Consider the following 16,677-nt stretch of genomic DNA (forward strand, 5'->3'; position numbering starts at 1 on the left):
ATCTTTTCCAGAGAAGCTTACTATGTCTTCCTGGTGAGCGACATATGATCTGCATTTATCCGATCCCGGAAAGTGACTTGGTTGTTTGCATATTCTACAACACTGCTCGAATTCGCAGGTATTTTTGTAGTGGTCATCTGTCCAGCAGTTTGTGCACTGCATCTTTCGTTCCCGTAGGGGTTGGTCTTTGTGAGATATTATCACCTGTATATGGTGTTTATATATCTCAATTCATTTGATATGCAAGAGCTTGTTCTGGGTATAGTCAGTTTTTAAATCGAAGTAAGCTACTGACAAACAAGTTGATGGTACAGGGATTTCATCAGTCTCGATTGAAGTCAGCATTTCGCAAATTCTATGGTCGTTATAACGATCTAGTTCGTCAATACTACCTCGCATTGGGTCAAATGCTGTCTGACGTGTTTCATACCGATTGTTAAGCCGTTCTTGGCACACTGATTTTTACTGCGGATAACTCCGTTTACCTGATCAGGATATGGGGCTCACGGCGGGTGTGACCGGTCAACAGGGGATGCTTACTCCTCCTAGGCACCTGATCCCACCTCTGGTGTGTCCAGGGGTCCGTGTTTGCCCAACTATCTATTTTGTATTGCTTGTAGGAGTTATGAGATTGATCACTGTTCGTTATCTTCACCTCGCATGGTACAGCGTAAACCTGCACATGACTCAATGCGTGGAAGGAATTTTCCATTCTCTAGGAGCGACATATACACAAAACGATTTCCGTTTAATATCAGTCATTCTGTGGGTTTTAGGATGTCTGATTTTTTCGTATTAATCGATATCACTTGTTAATTCTACACCTAGGCCTAAGCTTTTGAGCATCTTTTTAATATATGAATCTTCAACCGCTAGAGGTATTCCTTTAATCAGGACTCTAACAACTTTCTAATGGTTTCGTATCGTATACCTGGATTGATCTGCTTCCAAGTGAGAATCCTTCAGTAACTAATTTCGACCTACTCTCCGCAGACTTTATGTAGATCTTCCACAGATCTCTATCTCTTTATACACATAACACATCCGAGACTGTTGCGCTCGCGACTTCTGCAATGTCAAAGTCGGTGAAATATTTACGTTTTGTTGTTTGAATGTCTCTGTTCCGCATATAAACTGGTTTAAGAGTTTGTGTCCACTCTATGATTTCGTTGTCTTAAACACTTTGAGACTCAGAAACGCCGTTCGAAACACAGGGACCATGAGTAGATTGTGAACACCTATTCACGCTCAGCACAGGTGCAAATTCACAAAAACAGTCCAAAAACAAGAACACTTTGAGAAACTGTGTATCAAGAGTCAGAAATATATACACTATCTATCCAAACTTCGAACTCTGTGAAATTCGCAGTAACTTCTAGAAATAGTGAAATTGACGGTCAAATTGACGGAGGGAAAAAGTACGCCCTTACCTTAACTCATCACCTGACTTCTCTTACAAATACTGATTATAAAATGATAACTTTCAATTTAGCTAATAGACTACACAAAGTGTTGGATAAAGCAATTACATGTTAATCAATCAGCTACTACTCAAAATTTGATAAGGGTCACTAGGTTATATGTGTGTAATTTACCACTAACATAACAAAAGACATAAATTAGACTCAGAAACGTGTTTACTCAGGTTATGAATGAAAATTCATGAACGGCATGAACTTTTATCAATACGGAATGCTTGAAATCTGATAACAACACCAAAAGGCATTTCATTACAAAAAGTTAACAGCAAACCATAGAAAGAATTACACAGTTTTTGGGGATAGTCCATCATTACACTTAGTCGATGAAGTGTCAATACCGGGTATGACCTCCCCTTGCATCAATGACTGCTTGACAACGTCGAGCCATGTTGTCAATAAGCACCCGGATGTTTCCAATGGGAAGGTTGTTCCACTCTTCCACGAGGGCGTTTCCGAGCTCTGCCAAAGTCGTGGGTTGTGCTCTACGGCGTGAAAGGGCAACCTGCAGCATGTTCCATACATGCTCAATCGGGTTCAAGTCCGGCGAGCGCGCTGGCCAGTCCATACGGACAATTGTCTCCTGCTGAAGGTACTGCTCCACGACCCTGGCGCGATGAGGACGGGCGTTATCATCCATCAGGATGAATTCAGGGCCAACAGCACCAGCGTAGGGTCTGACGTAAACATCGAGGATTTCATCCCGGTACCGCACCGCCGTCATTGTTCCTCTCTCCAGGACATGAAGATCTGTTCTTCCATCCCTGCTGATTCCACCCCAGACCATGATGGAACCACCACCATAACGGTCATGTTCACTGATGTTGGCATCATGGAAACGTTCGCGTTGTCGTCGCCAAACTCGGTGTCTCCTGTCTGTAAAGTCCAAACAATACCTGGACTCATCGGTGAACAGAACTTGAACCCAATCGTTTACCTGACTATTATGCTTTCGAGCCACAGCCATTGGAGCACACCATTCGGTTGGATCATCGATCTTGGAGATAACACCTAAGTTTTGCATTCTGTCTAACGGCCTTCACCCCTTGTCTCTTTGTGCAAATGGTACTTTGTGGGGTGTTGATAATGAATAGAGTATTTTTTAAAGGATCTTTTGTATTCCCAATTAATTTCCCCAGCCCATTAAAAATTGTAGGGAATTTCATGCGGACATATTTCTCTGATTTGGGCTTTTGCACGTTGACAGCCGCACTATTTACCTTTCCGATGATGTGCAATGCTACGACTACAGGTCTGCCCAATAGTGCCTGATTCAATTCCCAAACTACATATGTCTCTTGCACACTGAACGTACTCTTTGATGCTAGCTTACACAGATCTTCCCAATAACATTCAACTTCGTGTTCCCTGGTCCATGCAATGATCTGTTCACATGCAAAAGTTTGATTTTATTCAGCTGTTTGTACACAGAGTCAGATGTATCACTGTCCGCGCACTGTCAATTTTAAAGTCTACATCCGCGCACTGTGTCAATTTTAAAACCTACATTCGCGCACTGTGTCAATTTTAAAGCCTACATCGGCGCACTGTGTCAATTTTAAAGCCTACATCCACGCATTTTGTCAATTTTAAAGCCTACATCCACGCATTGTGTCAATTTTAAAGCCTACATCCTTGCATTGTGTGAATTGTAAAGCCTATAGCTACATCCACGCACTGTGTCAATTTTAAAGCCTACCTACATACACGCACTGTGTCAATTTTAAAGACTACATCCGTGCACGGTGTCAATCTTAAAAGTTCATGCTATGACCTAGAATTTATTATCTTTGTCATCCATGGTTTTCCTCGCTCGCTGTTTACTGATCCAAGGAACCATTCACTTCCGTCACTGGAACTCCTGTCCACTTCATTCACTTCTATCACTAGAACGTCTGTCCACTTCAGCTATGTTTGCTTTGCGACAGACTTTGGCAAAATGTCGTTTGAGGCCGCACTTGTGGCCTCTGATATCTCGAGAGGGACACTTGTCACGTGGATGTCCTGTAACAATACCACATTTGCCACAGTTTGTAAGGCGACATCCATATTTTGTTTTCTCTGAACTTCTTCGATACGCATGCTGTCCCATCTAACACGGAGTTTTTCAAAATATTTAAAGGGGGATATTGGGAGTATGATAAATATTTTTCATGGTTTATTGGGAGTATGATAAATATTTTTATGGCTTATTCGGAGTATCATAAAACATGTTTTTATGGTTTGTTGGGAGTATGATAAACATTTTTAAAGTTTATTGGGAGTATAATAAAACATTTTTTATGGTTTATTGGGAATATAATAAAACATTTTGAAGGTTTATTGAGAGTACGATAAAACATTTTTATGGTTTATTGGGAGTATGACAAAACGTTTATTATTGTTAATTGGGAGTATGGTAAAACATGTTTTGTGGTTAATTTGGAATATGGTAAACATTTTTGATGGTTTATTGGGAGTATGATAAAACAGTTTGTATTGTTTATTGGGAGTATGATAAAACATTTTTATGGTTTATTGGGAGCATGATAAAACATTTTTTATTGTTTATTGGGCGTCTGGTAAACATATTTTCATGTTTATTGGGAGTATGGTAAACATTTTTATCGTATATTGGGAATATGATAAAAATAAAATGCGCAAAATATTTCAAAAACCTTTTTTCTGCAATGTTCTAATAGCGTTTTCAGAACATTTTTCACTTCCACTTTGATTACGGTTTGCTGAACTGTTTGTCAAAATGTTATCTAAATGTTGAGTCTGTACGACTAGTACTTGAATAGTATCTTTTTGAGGCACAAATGCTGATTTTGAAATGATTTGTTTTATATTCCTTTGCAATTTTAATTGGATATATCTAATACTGGAACCTAAAAATGATGTTTCATACATTTATATATATTTTACAGGGGCGAATCCAGGAATTTTTTATGGGGGGTGTTGTTGTTCTACAAATGATTTCCGGTTTTCAAAGGGGGTCCACTGGAATGAGGCGCCGTTTTAATATTTTTGAAGTATTTTCTGAATTCGAATTATTGATATCAAATAATAACAGTCATTTTCTGATATCAAAAATTTGATTATTTGATATCAAAAAAATCATTTTCTGTCATAAAAAAATACATCAAGTTTTCTGATATCAAGAAATATAATTTTTCATATCAGAAATTCACATTCTTGATATCAAAAATATAAGACATTTTCTGATATCAAAAATTCGAATTCCTGATATCTGATATCAGAAAATCGATTTTCTGATATCAAAAAATGATTTTCTGATATCAAGAATTCAAACTGATTTCTTGATATCACAAAATATATTTTCTGATATCAGAAAATAAAAGAAAATGGCGAAAAATCTTTTCATAAATAATGAATACTCCTTTGAACCGTAGAAAATCGCTGAACTATATAGTCTACAGTGCCCGATTTGCTTTCTAAAATTCGTTGATGTTTCAGATTCTTTGAAGATTTTTTTTAACGATAGAAAGAATTTTATGAGGGTTCTTGATAATTCTGAACATATTCAACATGTCGAAATGAAGTGTTGAAAACGTGATAGGTACATTGCGCCGTTTAGGAATATATAGGCCAATATGAATATGATAGTCTCATCTTCCTGTACAGTGCGTCTCCATCATTCTCCTTGGGTCTCGTTTGCACTTCTTCAGGATCGACCCCGTTCATTTCATAGCGAATCGCGGACAAAGCAGTGCTGACTATTGCAGATATGGAAGAATTTGCCATAATAAATTAGATTAACCATTTATTCCCCTCATGCATCTACAGGTTCGCAACTTCCAGCGGGAAGCTAAAGGTTGCATCACAGGGAACATTCATAAAGTCGATCGAAGTTTTATGAGTCTTATTTTTTTATATAAAAAAAAAATAAATTTTCTGATATCAGAAAATACAAATCATTTTTTTTTTTTATCAATCATTTTCTGATATCAAGAATTCGAATTCCTGATATAAAAAATTATTTTCTGATATTAAAAAATCAAATTCTTCATATCAGAAAAACAAGTTATTTATTGATATCAAGAATTAGAATTTTTGACATCAGAAATCTGATTTTTTGATATAAAACATTCCAAGTTCAAAAATTCAATTTTTGATATCAAAAATTCGATTCCTTGATATCAGAAAAAAGGGATTTTTTTTATATCAAGAATTCGGGGTTTTTTTGCATAAAAAAAATCAACCTTATTTTCTGATATCAAGAATTCGATTTTTTTTATATAAAAAAATCTATTTGTTGATATCAAGAATTGTTTTTTGATATCAAGTTTTTAGAATTATTTTTTTATATCAGAAATAGGAATTATTGATTTCAATAATTCTTTTTGTTTGATATCAGAAAATACCTCAAAAATATTAAAACGGGACCCCATACACTGGTGGATTTAGACTTTACTGAGGTCCGAAGGGGAGGGGGGAATGGAAGGGGGTAAAATTCTGCAACGGTACTGCAACCATGGGGTATTTTTACTGTGACAAATTGAGATCGAGTTCGGGATGTATTAAAGCTTACAACAATCGGACTTTATCGTAGGGCATAAAGATAGGATAGTTGGTAAAATGGGTAGTAAAAACCGGTCAGATCACCTTCGTAATTCGAATTTTTTAGTTTTCTTCGTTGATTTGTCATTGTTTCTTTTGAAACTTACGGAATATATTCTCAATGATACATTTAGTCTTCGCTACAAATTTTAGCACATAATATTACCTATAGGTAAGGAATTCAATGATTGTATGAAATCTGGTTGGTAAAATGGGTAGCGAGACCAAAACACACATTATTGCATATTTTCTGTATAATATGCATCTGCTGCTGAAAACCTAGCATTTTTTCAATTTACATAGAGTTGAATTTGATACTTAATGCATTATTTGACCATTTAAATGCCTTTTATCTTAATTATCGGCTATTTTTCCAAACCCGGGCCAAAAGGAAATCGGATGTGGTCGACCCGGGCCGGCGTTATTTATTCCGATTTAATTGCTAATGCTTTGATTAATTAACCAATAATAATGGTCCTAAAAAAATATCACCGACTGACAAATTATGTCTACTTTATGAAAATTTAAACTGAAGATAGGGTTTAAAGAGGATTATATGGAGAGCAATTAATTACTATGATGTCGCGCACGCTATTGGTGTCAATTTTGGTAACGTCAAAATGACGTTAAAACGCAACGTAATAACATCGATATGATATAATTTATGTTACAAGAAGTTTTGATGAAAACAAATATATATAAAATCGATATGACAGGGGTATGACAAATCAAGCGAACGCAGCATAAAACGAATGAAATATTTTTCCTGAGACATTATACTTAGGTAAATTATAATGGCTAAACTAAACTTGCAACTTAATCAGAATTAACCTATATTTCCTCCGTGATCTTCATAACTGTTCTGTTTTAAACCAACAGGAATATATCATCACAATACTACGTATTTTAAAAGAAAAGTCCATAATGAACTCTTCAAAATGTTTTCGTTCATCTTGTGATTTTCAGTAATTTGTCATGCAATAATTGTAAATTAATCTGAAATGACTGCAATAAAAAGGAATAGTTAGAATTATGTAATTTGGTACAGATGTATGCGCCATTAATTAGCACGTCAACCGCCGTTACACATAGATATTATTTCTATATTCTATATACGATTTCTGTTAAATTAGAAAAATAAAATGTTGAATATAAGCATGCTACGAGGATTTGGGTATGAATTAATTCTTGCATGCATGCATGTGGACTAAGTGAAATTTACTATCCATAATTCAGTGCTTGCCTTTAATACTATACATGATGGGTTTTGTATATATGTGTAAACACCACATCAATGAAGTGAACACAAACGCTTACACTGTAAAATTTTGAGATGAATAAATGCATATATCCTCCAAAATCACAATTTATTCTGCATTTCGTTTTTAAAATACATCTATAACATTTATAAAATAATCACAATTACAGATATTTTTCTGGTTAACCTTGAATTCTAAAAGGTTGTTTGGCAATGCAGGGACGTAGAAAAAAAGGGGGGACCTTCTTTGACAATGATCAATATCTGTTATTTCTATATTCAAATGAAGATGTTTTTCGTGAATGCCCCCCCCCCCCCTCTTCCCCACTATATGTCATTGTAGTATAGTGAGTGAGAAGAGTGTAAGCTATGATGTGACGACATGTAATGAAGGATAAATCCCCAGCCTCGTTGCCTGGGGAAATATGAGGCAGTGTTAGCTTATGAGGATCCTACCCCCCCCCCCCTTATTTTTGGTTTGCATTTCAAGAACTTTATACGAATCTTCTTCGGCTGCCCCCCCCCCCCCCCCCCCCTTTGAAAAACGATGCTACATGCCGGTGTTGTAGCATAGACTTTTCCCCCGGAAAAACGGACCCGGGATAGATCTTCCCCCATTGGGTGAAAAAGCGCCCCAGCATATAATTTTCCCCTATGTACAAAGTTAGTATAGAATTTCCCCCTGAGCGGAAAAACCGCCCAGGTATAGAATCCCCCCCCCCCCCTCCTGTTTCCGGATTTCATCGACTGGAATCTTTTTCTTCTCATGTAGAAGCTTTTGAATAAATATAGAATGAAGCAAACCCATGCAACTGAAGATAAAAATCAATGAAATTTGTTATTATTGCTATAAAGATGTACATGTTATCACCAAAAAAAAAAGTTGCAGAAAGAAACAAATATTAATTTTAAATTAAAAAGACATTAACTTCTTCCCAACTTCACTATTTCAGATGTTAGATACTGGTAGATAATAGCAAAGATTTTATTTTCAAAATGGCACTCAAGTAAGTCTGCATAATATGCTTGTTAAATTTGAGGATCATGAAAATTGCAATTTTGGTAGGCCTTCAATTTTGTGGCAGTTTTTGCCCTGCCTTTAAGGCTCAAGGGATGTAGGAGTCCTGAAATCTATGTCCCCTTTGTCCCAAAGATGCTTCATACCAAATTTGAAAGGAATTGGAATGATCATACTTATCAAGAAGTTAGAAATGTTCAATTGTTAACGCACGATGACAGACGATAAGCAATTGTAATGTCACCCGAGACCTAAAAATCGTAGAAACGACTTTTTAAATCGTTTCTACTATTTCCTAAATCATAGAAACGACTTTCTAAATCGTATAAACGACTTTTTAAATCGTAGAAACGATTTAATAAATCGTAGAAACAACTTTTTAAATCGTAGAAACGACTTTCTAAATCGTAGAAACGACTTTTTACATCGTTTCTACCATTTAATAAGTCGTAGAAACGATTATTTTTATTTTTTTCTGCTAGGTTAAATTGGCACGAATACGCCGTCGTAAGTAACTTAATGATAGTTAGGTTAAAATTTAAATTAAAAAGATGGTTCTTATTAGGATACCTCCAAGTGGTAAAAACCGTGCAATGTCACGTTTCAGGAGATCGTGCACGTGATATAGCTAACATCCTCATTTTATTCGGAATTTTAATATCTGGCCCGGGTTACCGTATCCGGTTTCCTTTTGGCCCGGGTTTTAATAAATCGTGAATATTAAATATATAAGACTCGCAAAACAATTGCTACAGCATTTTGGTGATAAATTATCATAATATTTATCTAAATCATGTGTAGTTTCATTGTTGTGTCACATAGTTCAATCGTAATCGCAGAAAAATGTGTATTTTTCCTCGCTACCCATTTTACCAACCTGAAATAGATGTTTTGCACACTCTCACGTCATGCTAGGTCAAAAGGTCATAGGGGAAAAAAATCTTACATCCGGGTCCTTTGTCAATGTGAAACAGCGAACGACGACGGCTGCTCACCAACATTTTACGGGTGAGACATACTTTGTTTAAGCATGTAAGATGATAAAAATATAACATTCGTAAAAAATACACTTTAAAGTTACCACTGAGAGTTGCAGATTAGAATGTTTCATTCACATTTGTTTAATTTGAGATGGTGAAGTATAGGTTGTTTATGTCTGCTCGCTACTTTCACTTGCGATGTTTTCTATCGAATTACAGTCATTAGCTCTCTAAAATTAACCCATTGAACTAGTACATTGCATAGAGAAGTGATAACAGTTCAATAATTTTATTGACAATGTGTCTTTTTTCTTTTAAAATGACAAAGTCGTTTGATTTATCGGCATACCCCCCCCCCTTCTTCCCTCTCTCTTCTGTGGTATGCAGTAATGACTAGTAATTAAGTTTGAACCTATGAATTAAAGTCACCCCTCACACAATTAAGGATTTTGAAGTTTGGATTGAAGTAAGTTTTACGAGTTGTTTGGTTGGGTTTTTTTAAGTGTCTATCAGCATCATTGTCGTGCCAATCATTTTCAATATTCGCACGACGGTCGCGCTTATATTAGAGCTCCTATCCGCACGATATTCTTTTCCCAATTATAAATTTCTTCTACTTGCCCATGAGACAGAATGAGAGATATATTTCATTTGTATGATTTTAAATCTTATAAGCTTCTGACAATTTTAAAAAAAAAAACCGAGATGTCTACACAATTATTTAATTTATCTCTAACTTTGACAAATGACCAGTTCAAAGTTTACTTTTAGGTATAACATATGTAGGCCTATATATTAAAGCTAGAAACTTTATTGCAAATAATAAGGATACTAATTATAAACCAGGCAATTTAGGTTCACCACCCAATACCCAACTGTAAGTCAATCCATTTTCAGTAGTCTGATTTAAACAACCGACTTCTCTTTGCGACTGTAAGGAGAAAGGGGTGTGTAAGACAAGTGTAAGGAAAAGGAGGGGGGATTTGACGATTCTAAGAAAGGAGGGTTCGAATGTAAAGAGATGGAGGTATATTTGACGAGTGTAAGGAGAGAAGGGGGTTGGAAAAGCCCTGAATTATTCCTGACTTTCACTAACTATATAGACTACAAGTGATTTTCAAAATTTGTCGTCGTGCGTATAATCTCGTCCCCCCCCCCCCTTTTTTGTAAAATTTCCTTTTTAAAAATATTATCTGTATAGATCGTAGTAGTTGTCAATATTTATATTTTGTAAACCCCCCCCCCCCTCCCTCCCCTTGATAAGGGACGCTCAATCTGATTAAAATAAGATCGCTATGATGTGCCTGGATAATACTGCCGTGATTTGTTGTAATGCATTATAATCTATTTTCTTTGTAAAATTACCATTAATAATGAATACCCCCTGTCCCTAAAAACATCACAATACAATGGGTCCAGTAGTCGGTAGAGGGGTAGACTCTATTATCGAAATTTTACATTTTTGTACAATTCAGAATTAAGATTTTTAGTGTAAAAATGATTGTTTATTATGAAATGGAATCTTCAAACATGGGTATGAAAAGCAACTTTAGTGCCAATAAATAGTTTCTCATAGAAATTCTAGAAAGGAACTTTTCCATAAAAGATATGCTAAAGTAAACCTTTGGTCCTCTTTATCTATTATGTAAACAAATTCTATCATAATATAAGAGATAAATCATTAAAAGCTTTGGGGGAGAAAGCATACGTCGTTGATTTGTCAAAAGGCTGCGTCCATGATTAAGTCGTTTTTTCCCCTATGACCTTTGACACGCATATATAATTAGGTAATTAAATATGGCGGCACCGAGTGTGCAAAACATCTATAAACAAACGTTGATATTTTCACGGGTGGGTGTAAATGTAGTCCGGGACATATGTCCCGGGACATATGTCCCGCGATGTCCGATATTGATATTCGCCGATTTAACGTTTAATGTTAGTTTTTCTTTAAATATCTTACTAAATGTGTTTTAAGACAATCACCAAGTATCTTCATTGTGAATTTGATGTATGAAAATTCCCTAATTATTTGACAAATGACTTTTATTTATTCTTTTGGGTGTAAAAGTAGTCCCGAAAATTTTACGAAGAAAACGCATTTCCGGTTTTTGTTTTCGCCTTGTTTATGCACAAAACATTTATAACCTTTACGTATTGTGTCCTGTTGATAATCATAAGACACCCTTATTTCTAGTTATTTTGTCTGATTAAACAAATTAATCTGATAAACGGTTTTTAAACCCATTTTCCCTCGGGACATCACAGCTAATTGGGATATTAATTTAAAAACCGGACTGAGATGAAAACATTAAATCCGCATTCAGGTAAGGGCTGGTAATAAGGCGGTATTTATCATTAATATTTATAATATAATATATCACTTCGTTACAAACTCAAAATAATCTAGCAACAATGTTAATGTACATGTATTTCATAGAAGTTAAATGTAATTTAATTTATATATAATATCGTGGAAGGATCAATAATTGAACAGCTATTGCATGGGGGTTGTTGGCCGTAAGTTAATAAGACATGTAAAGAATGTCTAATGTAATTACGTTGTCCAGTTCTTTGCTACATATAACTGGAAACTCAACAAGCATATTGTTCACACATTTTAATTTTCAATATTGGTGGGGGGGGGGGGGGGGAATTCGGCACCCAATGACGTTAAAGAATTCGGCCATTCAATTTCAATGCTCACCATTTTCATATGTGTGTATCTGAATTATAATTGATTTTGGTTGATTTAGAGAAATGGTGGTCGCCAACCTTTGTCTACCAAAGTAAAACAGGGTTATCAATTTACTTCTCATCGTTAAATCATGTGCGCGCTTCTGCATTTGAATAATTATTTTAGATGATCATTAATCTTGATAGCAGCTCTCATTTAATGTCAATAATTAGTAAAACCATGTATATTGATTAATAGTAATGCTAGAATTTAGTATTTACCTTACACACTTTTAATAATTTCAAATATTTATATTCATATTCGCTTCAAAATGATACATGTAAATATATTCCGTAGAGAGGACAGCTGAATATTCAACAAGACATATCTTTTCATTATTTATTGACCTATTATTATTCATAATATTTTGAATATACCAATTATAATCAAACTTTCTTACTAAACATACTCTTTAAAACACTTGCCTAGCTATTCATAAAACGGGTTCAAACTGTCACCTTGTTCCGGTTTTATTTTTACACTCTTTCGTATCGGATCAACCATCGAAGCGATGTCCCATAGAAAGAAGGACGAACATTCATATAACAAGTGGAATATTTAATAAATCGTTTTGTTGTGATATAAAACAATATCCAAGCAAAATCAACAGCCAAATAAAACACATTAAAACTTTATTTTAATTATGAACAAGGCAGAAACAAAAACCGGAAATGCGTTTTCTTCGTAAAATTTTCGGGACTACTTTTACACCCAAAAGAATAAATAAAAGTAATTTATTAAATAATTAGGGAATTTTCATACACCAAATTCACAATGAAGACACTTGGTGTTGTCTTAAAACACATTTAGTAAGATATTTAACGAAAAACTAACATAAAACGTTAAATCGGCGAATATCAATATTGGACATCGCGGGACATATGTCCCGGGACATATGTCCCGGACTACATTTACACCCACCCTATTTTCACAGTGAAGCAAAATTATGCCGTAATTTTTGTAGCGAAGATCCAATGTATCATCCACATTATGATTAAGAAGTTTCACACCAAACGAAAATAAAATAAGGAAGAAAACTAAAAAATTCGGATTACGAAGGTGATCTGACCCGGCCCGGCCCGGTTTTTACTACCCATTTTAGGGTGGGTGTAATGTCCTGATAAGTGTAATGACCTGATTGACCTGATGGGGTATAAAGTAATATTATTAAGGAAATAAACGTTGTATTGAAATAATTTTTGTTTCTTATATCTTGTTTTATCATTCTTTATGATATTAGAAAAGAAGAAATTACAAGAATTTATTTTAATACCCTTTTTATCGCATTTAGCAAAAGCGAAGGGTGTAATGTCCTGATAATTAGTGTAATGTCCTGATGAAGTATTTTACCAATCTGAGCTGTAATGTTAAGTGAATATATTTATTTTTTGTAGTCATTATTTTATATGAATAGTTATATTTAATATGTTGTAAAACATAATTATTAAATATTGTTTAAACGAGTATTATAACGAGTTTTCTTCCGCGGTGGTGTAATGTCCTGATGAAGAATGACCTGATGAGATTTTCTGCGGTGTAATGTCCTGATGAAGATTGACCTGATAAGACGTGTCGTATAGCTTTATTACTTTAACAAGTTGATTTGAAAGTTATATGAAAAAAGTAGTATTTATATATTGATTATTTCTAAAGTTTTCATAAAGATTATTTTAATTTCGGCATTTTGAAAGGAGTATATTTGCTATTCCAAAAATTGGTATATTGAAATTATTTGTTTGTGCGTCGCATGCAATATTTTAGGTCATACTTTTCATTTATTATTTCTAACGTTTATCTTAATTATTTATTCATTCATCCAATCCTGGGCTATGTTGGGCATACAAAATTCAAGAAGAAAAAAATATAGATAAGTACACAATCACAACAATATATGTTATGACATACACATGTACGATGCATGACAATATAAGATATGTATAATTTACGAATTATACCAGAGTTCTACATGTTTTTATCGTATGAACAGTGTTTATTATTATTCAAGTTCTTCTTTTGAAAATATTAATGAAAAATTACCAAGTAAAACGTTGTAATATTATACAAATCTTGCTTCATATGAATTCGATAATCTTGATATTTGAATTCGATAATCTTGATATTTATATGTGGAAATTTTGATTTATATTTGACAATCTTGTTCAATTTTTCAAATATAAATAACAAGATTATCGAATATAAATCAAGATATGTATAAAACTGCAATATTAACTGCAATTTGTTATCTGTATTTGACGTGATAGTTTAAATTATTTTTGATGTTACCGAATTCTTTACTACCATTCATACTTTATCTTCAGCGATTAAAGATGTGCCTTTGATATTCTGAAAATTAATTGCTAAATTGAAATTAATTTGTTTTTACATCGCGGTATTTCAGCCTTGAAGTCGAAATAAGCCAGGTAATATAAACGGTAGTTACTCACAATTACCAAATTATTTAGCTTTCGTCACTTGGACTATCGGGATTGGATACTTTATTTTCCTTTATCAACTTCTCCAAATTATAAGTATGCAAAATCATTGGATGCCAATTCTATATGGTTCCAATTTGGAAATCCATGCATAATAAAATAGTTTTTGTTTAATTTCATTCTACACACAAGCAGAAATTGAAACATTATTTTTTTTAAAGGTTTTTTTTTACTTCTTACATGTTTTTGGTCAATGTTTTTTCCAGCTACATGAACATATGAATGGACATATTTATTTGATATATAATTCAGGAAACAAATGTTTTGTCCAATGTTTCATTTCGCTCAGTACTATCACTATCTAAATTATGCAATCAACATATCATTATTAACATTAAACAAATCTATCCTTTAATTTGAATTTATCAATAATACTCGTAACAGTTTTCATCAGGTTATTCCAATATCAGGTCATTACACCTCTGCAAATTTAAAATAACAAATAACCATCTTTAATTTATAAATCTTCGATTTTCAAAAAAATAATGTTTGTGAAAATATTCAATATAAAAACAAATAACGCCGAAAGAAGCTTTGTCTACTATAAAAACAGTACATCAGGACATTACTCTATAACCCTCTATCGTGTCATCAGGTCATTCCGATATCAGGACATTACACCCTAGGTTTAGTTGAAATCTAAAATAATAAAAAATAACCGGGTATTATAAAAAAAAAAAATAATTGAATATCATAAGATATATACCAACTCATATACATAAATGATTTGGGTTCATAAAACATCGTAGAAATATATCATTTTTGTAGAAATGTCCAATCAGGACATTACACTAAATATCAGGTCATTACACCCCTCGGGTTTGAAAATTATGAATTATAATGCATTACGACGCATATAATTTTTTAAAATCATTATCATATGAAAGAAAGGTGTATATTTAATCAGAACAAATCTTAAAATATCATCTTTTTGATATATACTTCAGCGGAGATTAAATTATACCCCATCAGGTCAATCAGGTCATTACACTTATCAGGTCATTACACCGACCCCCCATTTTACCAACTATCTAAAGATAGTGTCCAAGGGTAGTTCGGGTACATAGCAACGCTCAAGAAGAAGGTAAGACTAGTGCGGGTTGTTTTATAATAATTCAGTTTACTATAGTGAGTATACTGGTCAGGAGGATAATTACAAAGTATTTGTTCTGTTATTGGTGTCCGGGTGTGTGGCACATGGCCTAGGACACATAGCAAAAGTATGAGTGTGCGATATTTCAAAATGGCGACCGTAAACAAGTGCACGCTAACCCGAGATTCTATTGACTGTAGCCCCCGGCTTTTATATTGTGACTTGTGCGGAGTAAAGTATGAAAAACTGACTTACTTGTCTTAATATTTTGATCTTGATATGATCAAGAATTCGCTATCAAGGAATTTTTGTTACATCACTCAAAGCCTCAAACTAAACTAAACTAAAAGTTGTGACAAATTGAGGACCATGTTACTTAGGCAGGCCGAGATAGTGTCACTTAAAACAATTAAAGTCAGATTCATTAACATTGAGTGATGTAACAGGGACATTGCAAGTTTAAATCAAATTTAGAACAGGGATCGAAAAAAAAATTCACTATTATCAAATTTTCGCCAGAGGATTATTGAGCTTTTACTAGCATTTTTCTATCAATTGCTGTTTTACGGGAATTTAAGAAAACAAGCATGTCTCTATATCAGACAACATACATGTACATGTTGGTACATGGTGAGGGTCATAGGGCATACTCACTGTCCAGAGATTTACCACCTAATTTACAACATCACATGGTTTGAAATCTTGAAAACTGTTAGCGCCAATTCAAACTATATGTTAAAAACTTTTGGAATTTCATCTAAAAAATTTAGTAAAAAAAAATATGAACTCAATTTACTCAAAGTGTTTATATACTACCGCAGGACACCGCCTGAAGCCAGTGATTTTTTTGGGGTATGAATTTCAGCCCTTTCCCCTCTTAAAAATTGTCAAATTTTCCCCAATATAGCTTGCATTTTTCCCAATAATAAAATTATGAAATGAAAACGTATTTGAAAAAAAAAAAAAGATTCGCTGTGTATTATATACACAAGACTTAACAAAGAGTTATGGGAATGATGATTTGGATAGAATAATTGAAAATTTTAGAAGGTTAAAGA

At 33.9% G+C, this 16,677-nt stretch overlaps 1 protein-coding gene across 4 annotated transcripts in view; it reads left to right on the forward strand.

The window, feature by feature from the left end:
* Positions 1-15,404: 15,404 nt before the first annotated feature.
* LOC125677337 (uncharacterized) overlaps positions 15,405-16,677 on the forward strand; it is a 54,147-nt gene continuing 52,874 nt past the window's right edge. For 3 of the 4 annotated variants that reach the window (XM_056160104.1, XM_056160103.1, XM_056160105.1), the window contains exon 1: positions 15,405-15,610. The gene's annotated coding sequence lies outside the window, so the exon portion shown is untranslated. The remainder of the gene's footprint in view (positions 15,611-16,677) is intronic. The other variant, XM_056160100.1, reaches the window with a different exon arrangement.

The sequence above is a fragment of the Ostrea edulis genome, chromosome 3 (assembly GCF_947568905.1).
Source record: "Ostrea edulis chromosome 3, xbOstEdul1.1, whole genome shotgun sequence".
Lineage (NCBI taxonomy): Eukaryota > Metazoa > Mollusca > Bivalvia > Ostreida > Ostreidae > Ostrea > Ostrea edulis.